Genomic DNA, 13041 nt, shown 5'->3' with positions numbered 1-13041 from the left:
TCCGGTCTCTTATGTCGTCAAAATCCACTAAAGTAATAAACAATTTATCGAAGTACATATATTATGCAACAAGATCACGAACTCTTATTACTCCGAATGTACCCTAATTAAAAAGCACACTAATGTCTCTTGCATCATGTATAAGAAGATAGTTTAAAGTACGCTAAATCATAAAGTTATTATTTATAATAAAGCCGTCATTGATATGTGCAACTAACTTATATAATTTTCTTAAGATCATATTGCGTTTAACGCAAACATAACTCTTATCGATATGTGTAATGAACTTTTTGTAACTCATTTTATATTTATACAGCAACATTTTGTCGCAATAGATATTGTCTATTTTGTTTGAAATTCTAAGTCACCTTCATGGAAATACATGTTTGTTGTTATTGTACTATGTTCTATGTACTATGCAAATTTTGCTTGCACAGCACTTACATCTATGTTAAACCTTTTCAGATTGATGTTTGTAATATTTCATGCTCCTCTCACTTTTCACGCTATAATTCTATTGTTGGCTATAAGTATGCATTGTGCTATTTTATGCCAGAATAAATATATGTTATGTATGTTATGTATGCTTTCCCATCGCCCTGAAACTCATTAGGGACAGAGGACGATGAAACATTTGATTCATTTTGTACTGATACGTAGACAAGTTCGAATTGGTTTGACTGGAAGTTTAGGTTGCCCTTGTTCGAAAGTGAAATAGTATGTGTTTAACTGGATAACGTTTGCGTATGTCAACAGCTTGATACTTCCTATAATATTATTAGTATGTACAAATTCAATTTTGATAGTAATGTTTAGTTTACTGTTGGTGTCATTGTGTTGCATTTAAATAACATAAGAAAAGAAACATTAATACAAGTACATGATATTACGATGCTTTTTTGTATTAACTTCAATATGTTTCAATATCAATTGGAAAATTGATAGTCGTACAAAAAGATATTTTTACTCTTTACAAATAAAATGCAACCACACTCTAAATGTTTATCATATTTATTTATTTTTTATTTATTTATTTATTTATTTATTTATTTATTTATTTATTTATTTATTTATTTATTTATTTATTTATTTATTTATTTATTTATTTATTTATTTATTTATTTATTTATTTATTTATTTATTTATTTATTTATTTATTTATTTATTTATTTATTTATTTATTTATTTATTTATTTATTTATTTATTTATTTATTTATTTATTTATTTATTTATTTATTTATTTATAATTATTGAAATGCTCTAGTTTAGTTGATGTCTATGTACTCTCATGAGGTATTGGGACATGCACTACGTTACGGCGCACTAATTTAAGAGTGATTAACTAATTAATACCCTCAATAATCTTTTCTGTCACTATTTCGCTTAATTACTTACTCGATAAGTAAGAAAGGCATAACGGCAAGGTAATTTAAAGGGCTTAGTCGATACAAACAAGTTAAGTCGGGTTTGTTACAGATCCTAAAAATTTGAGTATGCTAACACATGTGCATAAAACAAATAGAAATAAAAGCGTTAAATTGCTCGATCAACGTATGAAATACAAATAGCATTTATTCATTCGGGCCTCCTAAAGGGCTTTTTTTCAACAATTCATCGGATATTAACTTTAATGATAGAAAGTGCAAACATGACAATATTTATAGAGATGTTATTAAGATAAATATATTACCATTATATTACATATACTGCCTTATTTACTCGTACTTGTTGGGAAAAAATACCAATTTGTTCATGGGTCGAATGAACTGCACACATTTTGGGTATTTCACAGTAGAATAGTATTGGACAACAAATTTAAGTACACGAGAATTGAACTCCAAAAACGCAGTTTCTGGTTGCAGTTTTAAATATTTATTCTGGCAATGAATCAACTTTTTGAGGACCGCGTGCACTAATGGATGTTTTGTTATTTACGTTAATGTGGTGTTGTTCCGGACTTTAGGTACAGCCCTGAGCTCGTGCGTTTACTAACGTTTGTTTTAAATTTAAAAGCATTCATATAAATATGTTGTTATGGTTTTCGTATCATATCATATACTGAACTTATGATCTGAATATACAAACTAATAGAAACGATTTAATGTCAAACTTAATAAACACTAACACTTTATTTTGGACACGTTATTTCGGATGTTCCTGTTTTACCCGTCACATAGAAGTTATAAAACTCGTTTTCTGAACATTTAACTAATGTTAATCATTTAGCTGGTGATGCTTGTTTTTTCTCAATATAAACGGCTGTAGTAAAGCTTACAGACTACATATACCTGGTCATTTTTAATTATTTTAGTGAGTTAATGTAGTTTTAGCAAACAAATCAATTTAGTTTTTTAAATCAAACGCGTAACCTGCAAATATTATCAAAACAATGTCGCTGATTTTTTTTCACCGATATAAGTATTATGTATCAACATATTGCACAAATCTAATATTGGAAAAAATAACAAAAACTGATGCAACACGCCTATTTTGCATCTTTCCAAGACAAACTCACAAAACAAGCACATTAACATATGTGTATGAATATACACAATACAGAGCAAATATTTAAGAGACAAGACAGACAATCGTTTTATTCAAGATCAGTATCAAGAACATAATTTACAAAATAATGTGCTTAAATACAAGAAATCAGTTTGTTTCGGTAATGTTTTTGATGTTAAAAATTCGAAATTAATGCAATGTACTGACTACGTAACATGCACATGGGGAGTAATGTACAAATATTTCACGGTATTGTTATATATAGGGCAAATTATATATATTTTGCAACATTTTAAAGAACACATGCGTTAACAGATCACATTAGAGAGAAGAATTTGTATACTTAACGTCTACCGTATAATCTTTTATCGAGAAATTTACATCTTATAGTAATGTAACATAGGCAAATTCATATAAAATGGTATACGACTCTTAAATCGCGACTATCTTAATAAAAACAGTATCTGTCAATTCTTGGTATATTACTAGAACATGACGATCAGAATGAATTCTTACGAATCCTGAAGCAAGTAACAAATTTCCTCACGTTAACAGGTACTACCTTAATTACTCTATGTTTTCGGACACTTAAATTTTTAAAAAAAATCGTGTCCGAAAACTTTGATACGACAAATATTTACAAAATACAGGTGTCCGAAAACTTAGAGTCGAAAATTGAAGTGTCCGAAAACAGCGTCAATTGTATCAACGACTACCAGTAATAGCACGCGCTTGTAAAATACCATGCAGTATAGTACTAATTACAGTTATATATGTTTGCACTGCATTTTAAATAATGTTAAATGCTTAATTTATTTAACAGAACGTTACTACAAGGTTGTACCGTGACCAACGAGTTCAAAGATGAGCATATGATGTACCGATACCCGCCAGTATGAACCTGTAATTAATGCAATAAAAAAGCGAATTAAGAATTCTGTGTTTGTTCATTTCCGAATGTTGTTGTTACACCTTAATTCCATTGTTCGTAAAACTTGCAATAGGGGGCCTTACACTTTGAAGCGTTTAGTATTTGTCATAGTTATTTTACTGAGAAGGGGTAGTACCATTGCGGTAGATAATTGAACTGCTAAATAGCACTACCCCTGGTAATTGTCATAACGCTTATGCTATCGGGCCAAACCATTGTTTAATACCGGTTTACAAGGTTATTAACCCAATAACAAAAATGTAATGGTCCGTTGCACCTGCCATGGTTTATGATGTTAATCTGGTTGTAAAACCCCATGATCGGAGTGTCATTAGATATCGAAAACAGGACCGAAATTTGGTAAATAAGCGATGACAAATATACTGTCCGAAAATTTAGAGACATTAATTATGGACTAAAACTCGTGTGTCCGAAAATTAAGAGTCACGAAAAATAATTATTTTTGCCAAAAAAAGGGTGTCCGAAAACTTAGAGTGTCCGAAAACATAGAGTAATTACGGTATATCAAGATTGCTTTTAGAGATAAAGGTAGTTTTTATCCCACTTTTACAGCGAATTCGGTTGATTAAAGCCCCGTTGATTAAATATCATCTATAATCAACGGCAGGAAATGACGTCAATATTTGGACGAAATGACGTCATAAATCCAGCGACATTATCCAGTCAAACTCATTTTGTTTAAACAAAAAGGTTTACAAAATAAAAAGTGGGATATATAGAATAATAGATTAGTGTTGATTATAGATCAGGTTTATCATGCTCGGCACGAAAACGAAAAAGCACTCGCCACGGCTCGTGCTTTTTGTTTTCTAAGCCTCGCATGATAAACCTGATCTATAATAAACACTAACCTATAATTCTCTATATAATTAACGTAATCCATTAAAACAGAAGAATGTTGTAATAAACCTCACCATTCTCAAATAAAGTTGCTTTTTACTCGTTCCTTACAAACATAACATAAAGAATTATATATTTTTGAGGATATTACAATACCCCTGAAAATATAAAATCATCTAAAAGTGTTTTTTTTACACAGGACACCCAGGTAGATTGACCAAATTAACAATCTTCTAAAGCACAAAGATACCTGACACCAACAATATATCATTCTGTTATACCTGGAAATTTATAAAGGATATTGAACCAAATCGCCATATACAACTCAAAATGAAGTTGCCTTTTTTACATTTAATATAGATTTACACAATATCGATAGACTCGGTAAAACTCAAGAACATATGACGCACAGTCACGCGTTTCGACTGAAAGGATATTTTAAAAGTTATAATGCAAAATATATAAAGCTTTTACAGATTTACCAATTATGAACTCATAATTTGCATAAAATTCCCAATATGTTTAAAAACACAGCCGATATTATTAATAGATGGACACTTTGCGTAGGTTCATGTTTATACAACCATCGCTCATCCTCACGTAGAAAACCACGGAAAACAATAATTATAGTTTTCAAACCCCCGACTTCTAAACTCCCAGTGTTGCAATAAATTGCCAAATTATTTAAGTGTGTTTATTACTTTATTTTTTATTTATTTTATTATATAATTTTATTTGTTGTTTTTTTTCGGGGGGGGGGGGGGGGAGGCGACGTTTTGCCTAAAAGCATCATATCGTCTGCGAAAAGCCAAACCAGAAGCATATAGCTCAATACCAGCATTTGCATTTGCATTATTATTTAAAATATTTCTAAATCCTCTAAAATAGAGACACTTTCAATCTGTAGATTACCTCCAATTATCTTAATTCAAATGAATATTAATTTTACATGAAAATACATATTTTCATGACTTGCAATACTTTAATACGTATATCAGCATTGCATAGTGTTTATCAAAGTGAATTTCAGATTTACTATTAAAGCATTTTAAAGGTCAATAAACGCAACATAGGGCAATTTGAACAGGGGAATAATTATTCCATCCGCCCAATTTTGCATAAAAACAAACGAAACTGATATCGCATTTAATATTGTGCAAATTTACGGCGCGAGCGTATCACTACATTTAAGTACATACTAATTTAATAAACAGTCTATATAACTAAGCCTTATTACGTTTACATCTTGTCATTGTTTTCTCAACTTCATCAACCGATATTTGAAAATCAGATTCTTCATTGTATCCGGCATCTACATTTACATAATGGTCCGTACAGAACGTGGGCACAGTTTCGTTTGATGACTGGCACACATCATGTTTGAAAGGGGCATTTCACAGATTTTGGCATATTTTGAAGTTTGTCATTAAATGCTTTATATTGATAAATGTAAACATTGGATCTTAAAAGCTCTAGTAAAAAATCAAGAATAAAATTCAAAAAAAGGAAAAAAAAAGTAGCCGGTACCAGGGCTCGAACCAGTGACCCCCGGAGTCCTGAAGTAAGTCTGACGTAAAAACACATGAACCCTCTCTGCTATCCCGCCATGTATACACAGTTTAAGTATTTTATACCTTATATAAGCAATCTTCGTAGTTTCGTAAATTTGAACGACAACAACAGAACTCTCCAAATTATTCAATCGTTTCGCGTTGCAACGCTTTATAATTTTTAGGCTTTCAAATCGTCAAAAGATACATATAATGTCTATATTGGACTATGGTAAATGTTCAGTAATACTCTTTCCTCATAAATATCATAACTAAAACGAAAATTTGCGATTCTGATACAACTTTTTTCAATTTTGTCAATTTACCAAACCGTGAAAAGATCCCTTGAAGTATACAAAAATTCGTCCAAAGATATACAGATTCGTCGGCATGATCTTTTTTCATTTTGTTAACATATTTCCAGAAATTCAAAGGTTAAATCATTTTCAAATCTTCGATATCTTTTAGTTTGTTTGACTAAAAAATGTTCATGTTTGCGACATAAAAAAAATATATATATAATATAAATAAAAAAATATATAACGACTTATAATCACACAATTATTCGAGAGAGACATACGTCATACGCTGATTTAAAATGCGCAAAGATTCGTCGTTGTTTAATCGAGCTGGTTAAGAATCGATATCAAACACGCGACTGTATGTCTGATGCAAACCCTAATGGATTATATTAGAGTATAAGAGCAAGCTTGGATTTATATGCTGTTTATAATTATATAGGCCGTCATAAATAACTAACATACAAGGTATAATTTCTAGGAAAACCTTGTTTTTATAGAAATTCTATCCGTGGTTGCAATCAACTTTGAAAGGTTTGCTTTCTACTCTTTGAGTGGCATAATGTTAGATCGATATCGTACTGTAGGGTACTAAAGCGAATTTACTGTCTACCATTTGTTCTTAACTTATATCGGAAATGAAACGCGCATCCTCCTCCTCGTCCTTCTCCTCCTCGTCCTCCTCCTCCTCGTCCTCCTCCTCCTCGTCCTCCTCCTCCTCGTCCTCGTCCTCGTCCTCGTCCTCCTCCTCGTCCTCCTCGTTCTCCTCGTTCTCCTCCTCGTCGTCCTCCTCCTCCTCCTTGTCCTCCTCCTTCTCCTCCTCCTCATCATCAATAACAACATCGTCATCATTATCAACACTCATCACTACCATCATCATCATCATCATCATCATCATCATCATCATCATCATCATCATCATCATCATCATCATCATCATCATCATCATCATCATCATCATCATCATCATCATCATCATCATCATCATCATCATTATCATCATCATCATCATCATCATCATCATCATCATCATCATCATCATCATCATCATCATCATCATCATCATCATCATCATCATCATCATCATCATCATCACCATCATCATCATCATTATCATCATCATCATCATCATCATCATCATCATCATCATCATCATCATAATTGCGTTGTGAATGAAAATGTTTATCGCAAGCTTGGGAATAAATAATTGAGCCTATAACTCCTTTAAAACCGAAACAATTTGATTGACCTGACCTTGTGGCGGAATAATGTGACTAGATGTGAATGTCTAGCCGATGCTGTACATACGTTTTCCTACTAGGAGAACCAAGATCTCGTGCAGAAACAAATTAATGTGGAATTAATGAGGAATGCAAATCATTCCTCGAAAATCTCGACGACTCTATTAGATGACAACATATAGTATCATCAAATTCGTATCTTATCTCCGTGAAAATGCAATGTATTATTACTGGAAATGCAATAACTCACTGAAAAATAATTTTAGCGACCCGACAACCCTACATGGACGCTGCCTATGCAAATTTAATTGAATTCGGGTCATAAGTATATGAGATGTTTCGTAGAAAATAATTATTATTAATGTGGTTAACAATCCCTAAAAACTCACTTAGACGGATGGACATGACAATATGCGCATGCCCACCATGTAGGTTTACATACAGTGTTTCATGAAAGTCTGATTTAATGATCGTGTGATGTGAAGCAGATAAAACGGATGTACACACTTACTTGGAAAATGTCGTATTTATAATCAAAAGGCAATAACTATCTGTGAAAAAGGACTGGAAAGGAACTTCTTAAAGTATACTCACACATTTGAAACATTGTTACTGCACAATATTCGGAGGTGTGCGAGAGCGTACGCTGGGATTACTTATCATTCGAAGGGGATACATTTTGTGAAAAAATAAGCTGAGAGAAACAATCTGACAGTAAACCATTTCAGAAAAACGCATGGTAAATTTAATCAAATTCGGATCTAAAGTTCCTGAGATTTTGAGAGGAAAATCCATTCGAAATTATATATTAATAATCAAAGAAAAATAAATCCCTGATTTGTTTGGACCGGACAATCTGAACAATATGTGCATGTTCTTAAAAATAATGTCTTAGATCTCATATGGAAACGAAACCGGAAGGAAAGATGGAAGGTCGGACGGAATTGCAAACAGACGGAAGGACGGGCAATGAGCAATTAGAAGGACGAATAAATATTGGGATGATTTGTTTCAGACCCATTTTAACACTGTTCCATCACATTCGGATAGACGGTTAAACGGGTGACTTCATTATCCATCCTTAAACGGAGCAAACAATGTCTAAAAATGACGCATACACGTTGAAAATAATGTCAAACTTGAAGTTGGGATACCAAGTCATCCTCTTAAAATATCATGAAAAGAGATTAAGAATTTAATGAGTGTCACACACTATTCACACGACACACTCAATTTTTGCAGTTAACATATTTACGCTTATAAATTTAATGAGTGTGCTTGGTTTGAAATTGCGTTTTTGTGTCTAACTTTATGTTGAACTGTTATCAAATACGAACGACCATCGTGCGTCACGACAAATCACTTCCAGGTATCTCTTGAGGTATAGGTATCTATCTATCCATGACTCTTGATATCTTGGAGATTTTCACCTGATACGAGCGAATTACATGTACTGATATTAAGTACAAGTGTGCTCGTAACGTTCTTGTATCTGTGACCATGTGGCATGTAGGTGATGTATAACCACTATCTTACATATAAACTCCAAGAATTATAACCAGGAATTGATGATACAGCTGGCTTTTCGTGTAATATTACTTTTTTTCCATTTCAACTACAATCTAGGCGCCCATATATCAAGCAAGAAGCATCTGGTTCAAGTGACATATATCCCATCATAATGAACGCCAGCAACACTAGCAACGCCGGCGGGGATCTGTCAGCGGCGTCTCACATCGTAACGGTCTACAAGTTGCTGTACGAATGTGTGCTACCACTTATTGTATTTGTCGGTCTAATCGGAAATCTGACGTCAATATACCTATTACTACTTGACAAGCAGGTGCGCAAAGTATCCTCAAGTGTTTTTCTAACATCCGTGCTGGCGGCGGACACTGGGATGCTTATGAGCCTATTTCTGGTCTGGATTGAGTCGCTGGGATACCCCGTAAATCACCTTCCCGCCGTGTGCCGCATCAACGTCTATCTCACATACGTCTTTGGTTTCCTCTCCATATGGTAAGATCTTTATCCCCAAATGTCAACTATTATTATAATAATGCATGTATTGTTGTGTTTTTTTTAATGTATACTTGTTTGTAGTTGAATAACTATTTGTATAATGAAAGGCACTAATGGTACCAATTGAAGAGCGTGAGTGTCATTACACCATTAGTTGTTTTCATGTTAAACATAATGTTTTATGTTATGCTTCAAACTAGAAAAAAAGATCACTAGTGATAATATGAAAAGAATAACAATAATCCAGAAGCATGTGGAATGTCATATCGAGAGCGCTTTAAACCCACTATTACACATAAAAATTGCGAAACACGTTTCTACTGTATGTTGAGTAAAACTGTATCAAACCAATACTTTCAATTTTACGTGTTCTGCCTTCGAGTCGAGCTCCAAATCTGCTCTGGTATACGCATCAAAAGTGATCTTTCGTGTTTTCACGAGACATTGAATATATTATTTGACTTATATTCGGTAATTCTGTCATGGTGAAACCAACAGACATATTGTGTTCCAAACTCTTGCATGACAACGAACGTAGCTAGCGATTTTATGTTAGCTAATACTCCGTGCTTAACGACTGCGTGTGCCATGTGAACATCAATCTTCATTGCCGTGGTTTCACTGCTTTGACAGCATAAAAACAACGATTATTTTAGATGAGCGAAAATCTTGTAACGTGTTCACAGAGAACTTTTTAAGCTTGTCCAAGCAGATCGCTCGATATCTATCCAATTTTCAATAATAAAATATAAGATAAAATAACATGTTGTACAAAATATGTAAATAAGTATTTGTGTAAAGGTGTTTAGATTTACCGAACCAATAAAGACGTTTATCTTTGATTAGTCAATCTATAATCATAATGGACTTCGGTCAACGATTCTGTATTGAAAATATGTTATTGAAATAAATTCTTGAAATAAATTTCAGGTTTGTGGTTTGAATAAGTGTTGAGACGTTCATAACCATATGTCATCCAACCAGGATCAAACAGTTGTGCACGTTGTTTCGAGCACGTGCGGTGGCGGTAACACTGCTCGCCTTTGCCCTAGTGCTGTATGTGGTGGCACCATTCATTACCGAGGTAACCTGTATTCATATAAACAGTGCAACTCATATCTCTGACTTATCCGTTTCCATTTTCCATATATATACTATTACATATCAAATCAGTAAAAAAGTATTGAAACAAACGGCGAAACACAACGAATACATGCTGTTTATGATAAGTTGCAAATTGTTTTTTTTTATGCCCCCGGATCGAATGATCGGGGGTATATTGTTTTGGGCCTGTTTGTCTGTCTGTCAGTGTATGTGTGTGTCTGTCATTGTATGTGTGTGTCTGTTTGTCCCAAAACTTTAACATTGGTCATAAATTTTGCAATATTTTGCTATCTTAGCAACTTGATATTTGGCATGCATGTGTATCTCATGGAGCTGCACATTTTGAGTGGTGAAAGGTCAAGGTCATCCTTAAAGGTCAAATATATGGATTCAAAGCGGCGCAGTAGGGGGCATTGTGTTTCACAAACACATCTCTTGTTTTCAATGTCTTCAATTTTCAGGTTCAAAGCGTGCCCCATTCGAACACTACAAAAAAACTGTCTGCCTATTGCGCAATACGCCCACTTACTCCAGCTTCTGTTCTACGTTGACTTGACGCTGACCCTACTCCTGCCGTTTGTTCTCCTCATCATCTTGCTCGCCTTCATGATGGTTGCAACTGTTCGCTCGATCCAAAGAAAACAACAACAAAATAATAGAAAAAACAATGAGGAGTATCATACATCTAGAATAAGGAAACTTCCACAGGTTCGGGTGGCGAAAATGCTCTACATTCTATCGATCAGTGTCGTGTTCCTAAATATACCCAGTCACGGGTTTAAACTGAAGTCTTTGATTTTTGGTAATGCCATTCTGTCGGAGACGGAAAGCTTGATTCACCTGCTATTGCTTTTTATAAGTTACACCTCATTTTCAGTCAAGTTTTTATTTGCGTCGCTTGTAGTAAGAACTTCAGGAAATTGATAGATCAACATTGTGTTTTTGGAAAAACAACGCGTAATCAAACCGTTGCCCAGCAAGCAATGGAGACCGCAACGTGAACAAATTTGTAGTTGTATACTGCTGTGTAGTTACATTAAAAATATTGTATGTGAACTATATAAGTACTATTCGCGTCATTTAAAACAAATATTTAACCGTGTCAGACCCAATGCATCTAGAATGTATAAAATGACAGCTCGTGTCAGACCTGATATATCAAGCTTGTATAAAATGATAACTCGTATCAGACCTGATATATCTAGAGGGTATAAAATGATAACTCTTGTCAGACCTGATATATATAGATGGTATAAAATGATAAAGCATGTCAGACCTGATATATCTAGATAGTATAAAATGACAAGTTCTGTCGGATCTGATATATCTAGATGGTATAAAACGACAGCTCGTGTAAGACCTGATATATCTAGATGGTATAAAATGATAACTCGTGTCAGACCTGATATATTTAGATGGTATAAAATGGCAGCTCGTGTCAGACCTGATATATCTAGATGGTATAAAATGACAACTGGTGTCAGACCCAATATATCTAGATTGTATAAAATGATAAATCGTGTCATACCCAATATATCTAGATGGTATAAAATGACAACTCGTGTTAGACCCAATATATCTAGATGGTATAAAATGACAACTCGTGTCAGATCCAATATATCTAGATGGTATAAAATGACAACTCGTGTCAGACCAAATATATCTAGATGGTATAAAATGACAACTCGTGTCAGACCTGATACATTCAGATTGTATAAAATGACAGCTCGTGTTAGACCTGATATATCTAGATGGTATAAAATGACTACTCGTGTCAGACCTGATATATCTAGATGGTATAAAATGACAGCTCGTGCCAGACCTGATATATCTAGATGGTATAAAATGATAACTTCTGTCAGACGCTATATATCAAGCTTGTATACAATGACAACTCGTGTCAGACGCTATATATCAAGCTTGTATAAAATGACAACCCGTGTCAAACGCTATATATCTAGATGGTATATAAACGACAACCTGTGTAAGACGCTTTATATCTAGATCGTATAAAATGACACTCGTGTCAGACGCAAAATATCTAGATCGTATAAAATGACAACTCTCGTGTATTTAGAGGCAACTCGTATACAACCCTATATGTGTTGTTGCTAGATCTATTAGGCTATATTTACAGCGATTTATTTGCTAAAAAAAGGAGGCTTTACCATGAAATGCCAACCCGTTATTACTCATTTCTAGATGTTATAATTATTTATTTATTTTTACAAAAATGTCGTTTTATTTGAAAATATGTGTTAAAAGATCGGTCAATGCCAAGTCATGCTAGGCAAGCTTTGGCAAAGTTACTTACTATCAGTTATTTGCCACAGTTCATAACCTCGTTTAATTCTGACATTGCATGGCAACATGTGTCACTTAACATGTGCTTATCTATAGAATGTCATGATTTTACCTACATTTATATTAAAGAGCTATAATGTGGAGTGATTCTGGCGTGATGTTGAGCCATGAAAAAATACGCATGTCTTTTTTTATGCTCCCCCAATTTTTTTTGTGGGGAGCA

General features: G+C 33.6%; 1 long non-coding RNA gene across 2 annotated transcripts; it reads left to right on the top strand.

The window, feature by feature from the left end:
* Positions 1-707: 707 nt before the first annotated feature.
* On the top strand, positions 708-11616 carry LOC127874085 (uncharacterized). Of its 2 annotated transcripts, XR_008046618.1 has the most exons (4): positions 708-781; positions 9015-9407; positions 10341-10494; positions 10976-11616. It is a non-coding gene; the product is annotated as an uncharacterized LOC127874085 (long non-coding RNA). The 2 variants fall into 2 exon arrangements; XR_008046617.1 differs by lacking the exon at positions 708-781 and having other exon boundaries at positions 8870-9407.
* Positions 11617-13041: the final 1425 nt, after the last annotated feature.

This window comes from Dreissena polymorpha, chromosome 3 (genome assembly GCF_020536995.1).
Source record: "Dreissena polymorpha isolate Duluth1 chromosome 3, UMN_Dpol_1.0, whole genome shotgun sequence".
NCBI classification, from domain to species: Eukaryota; Metazoa; Mollusca; class Bivalvia; order Myida; family Dreissenidae; genus Dreissena; species Dreissena polymorpha.
Note: the sequence above shows the minus strand (reverse complement) of the source record. Positions and strands in the feature narration are given on the sequence as shown.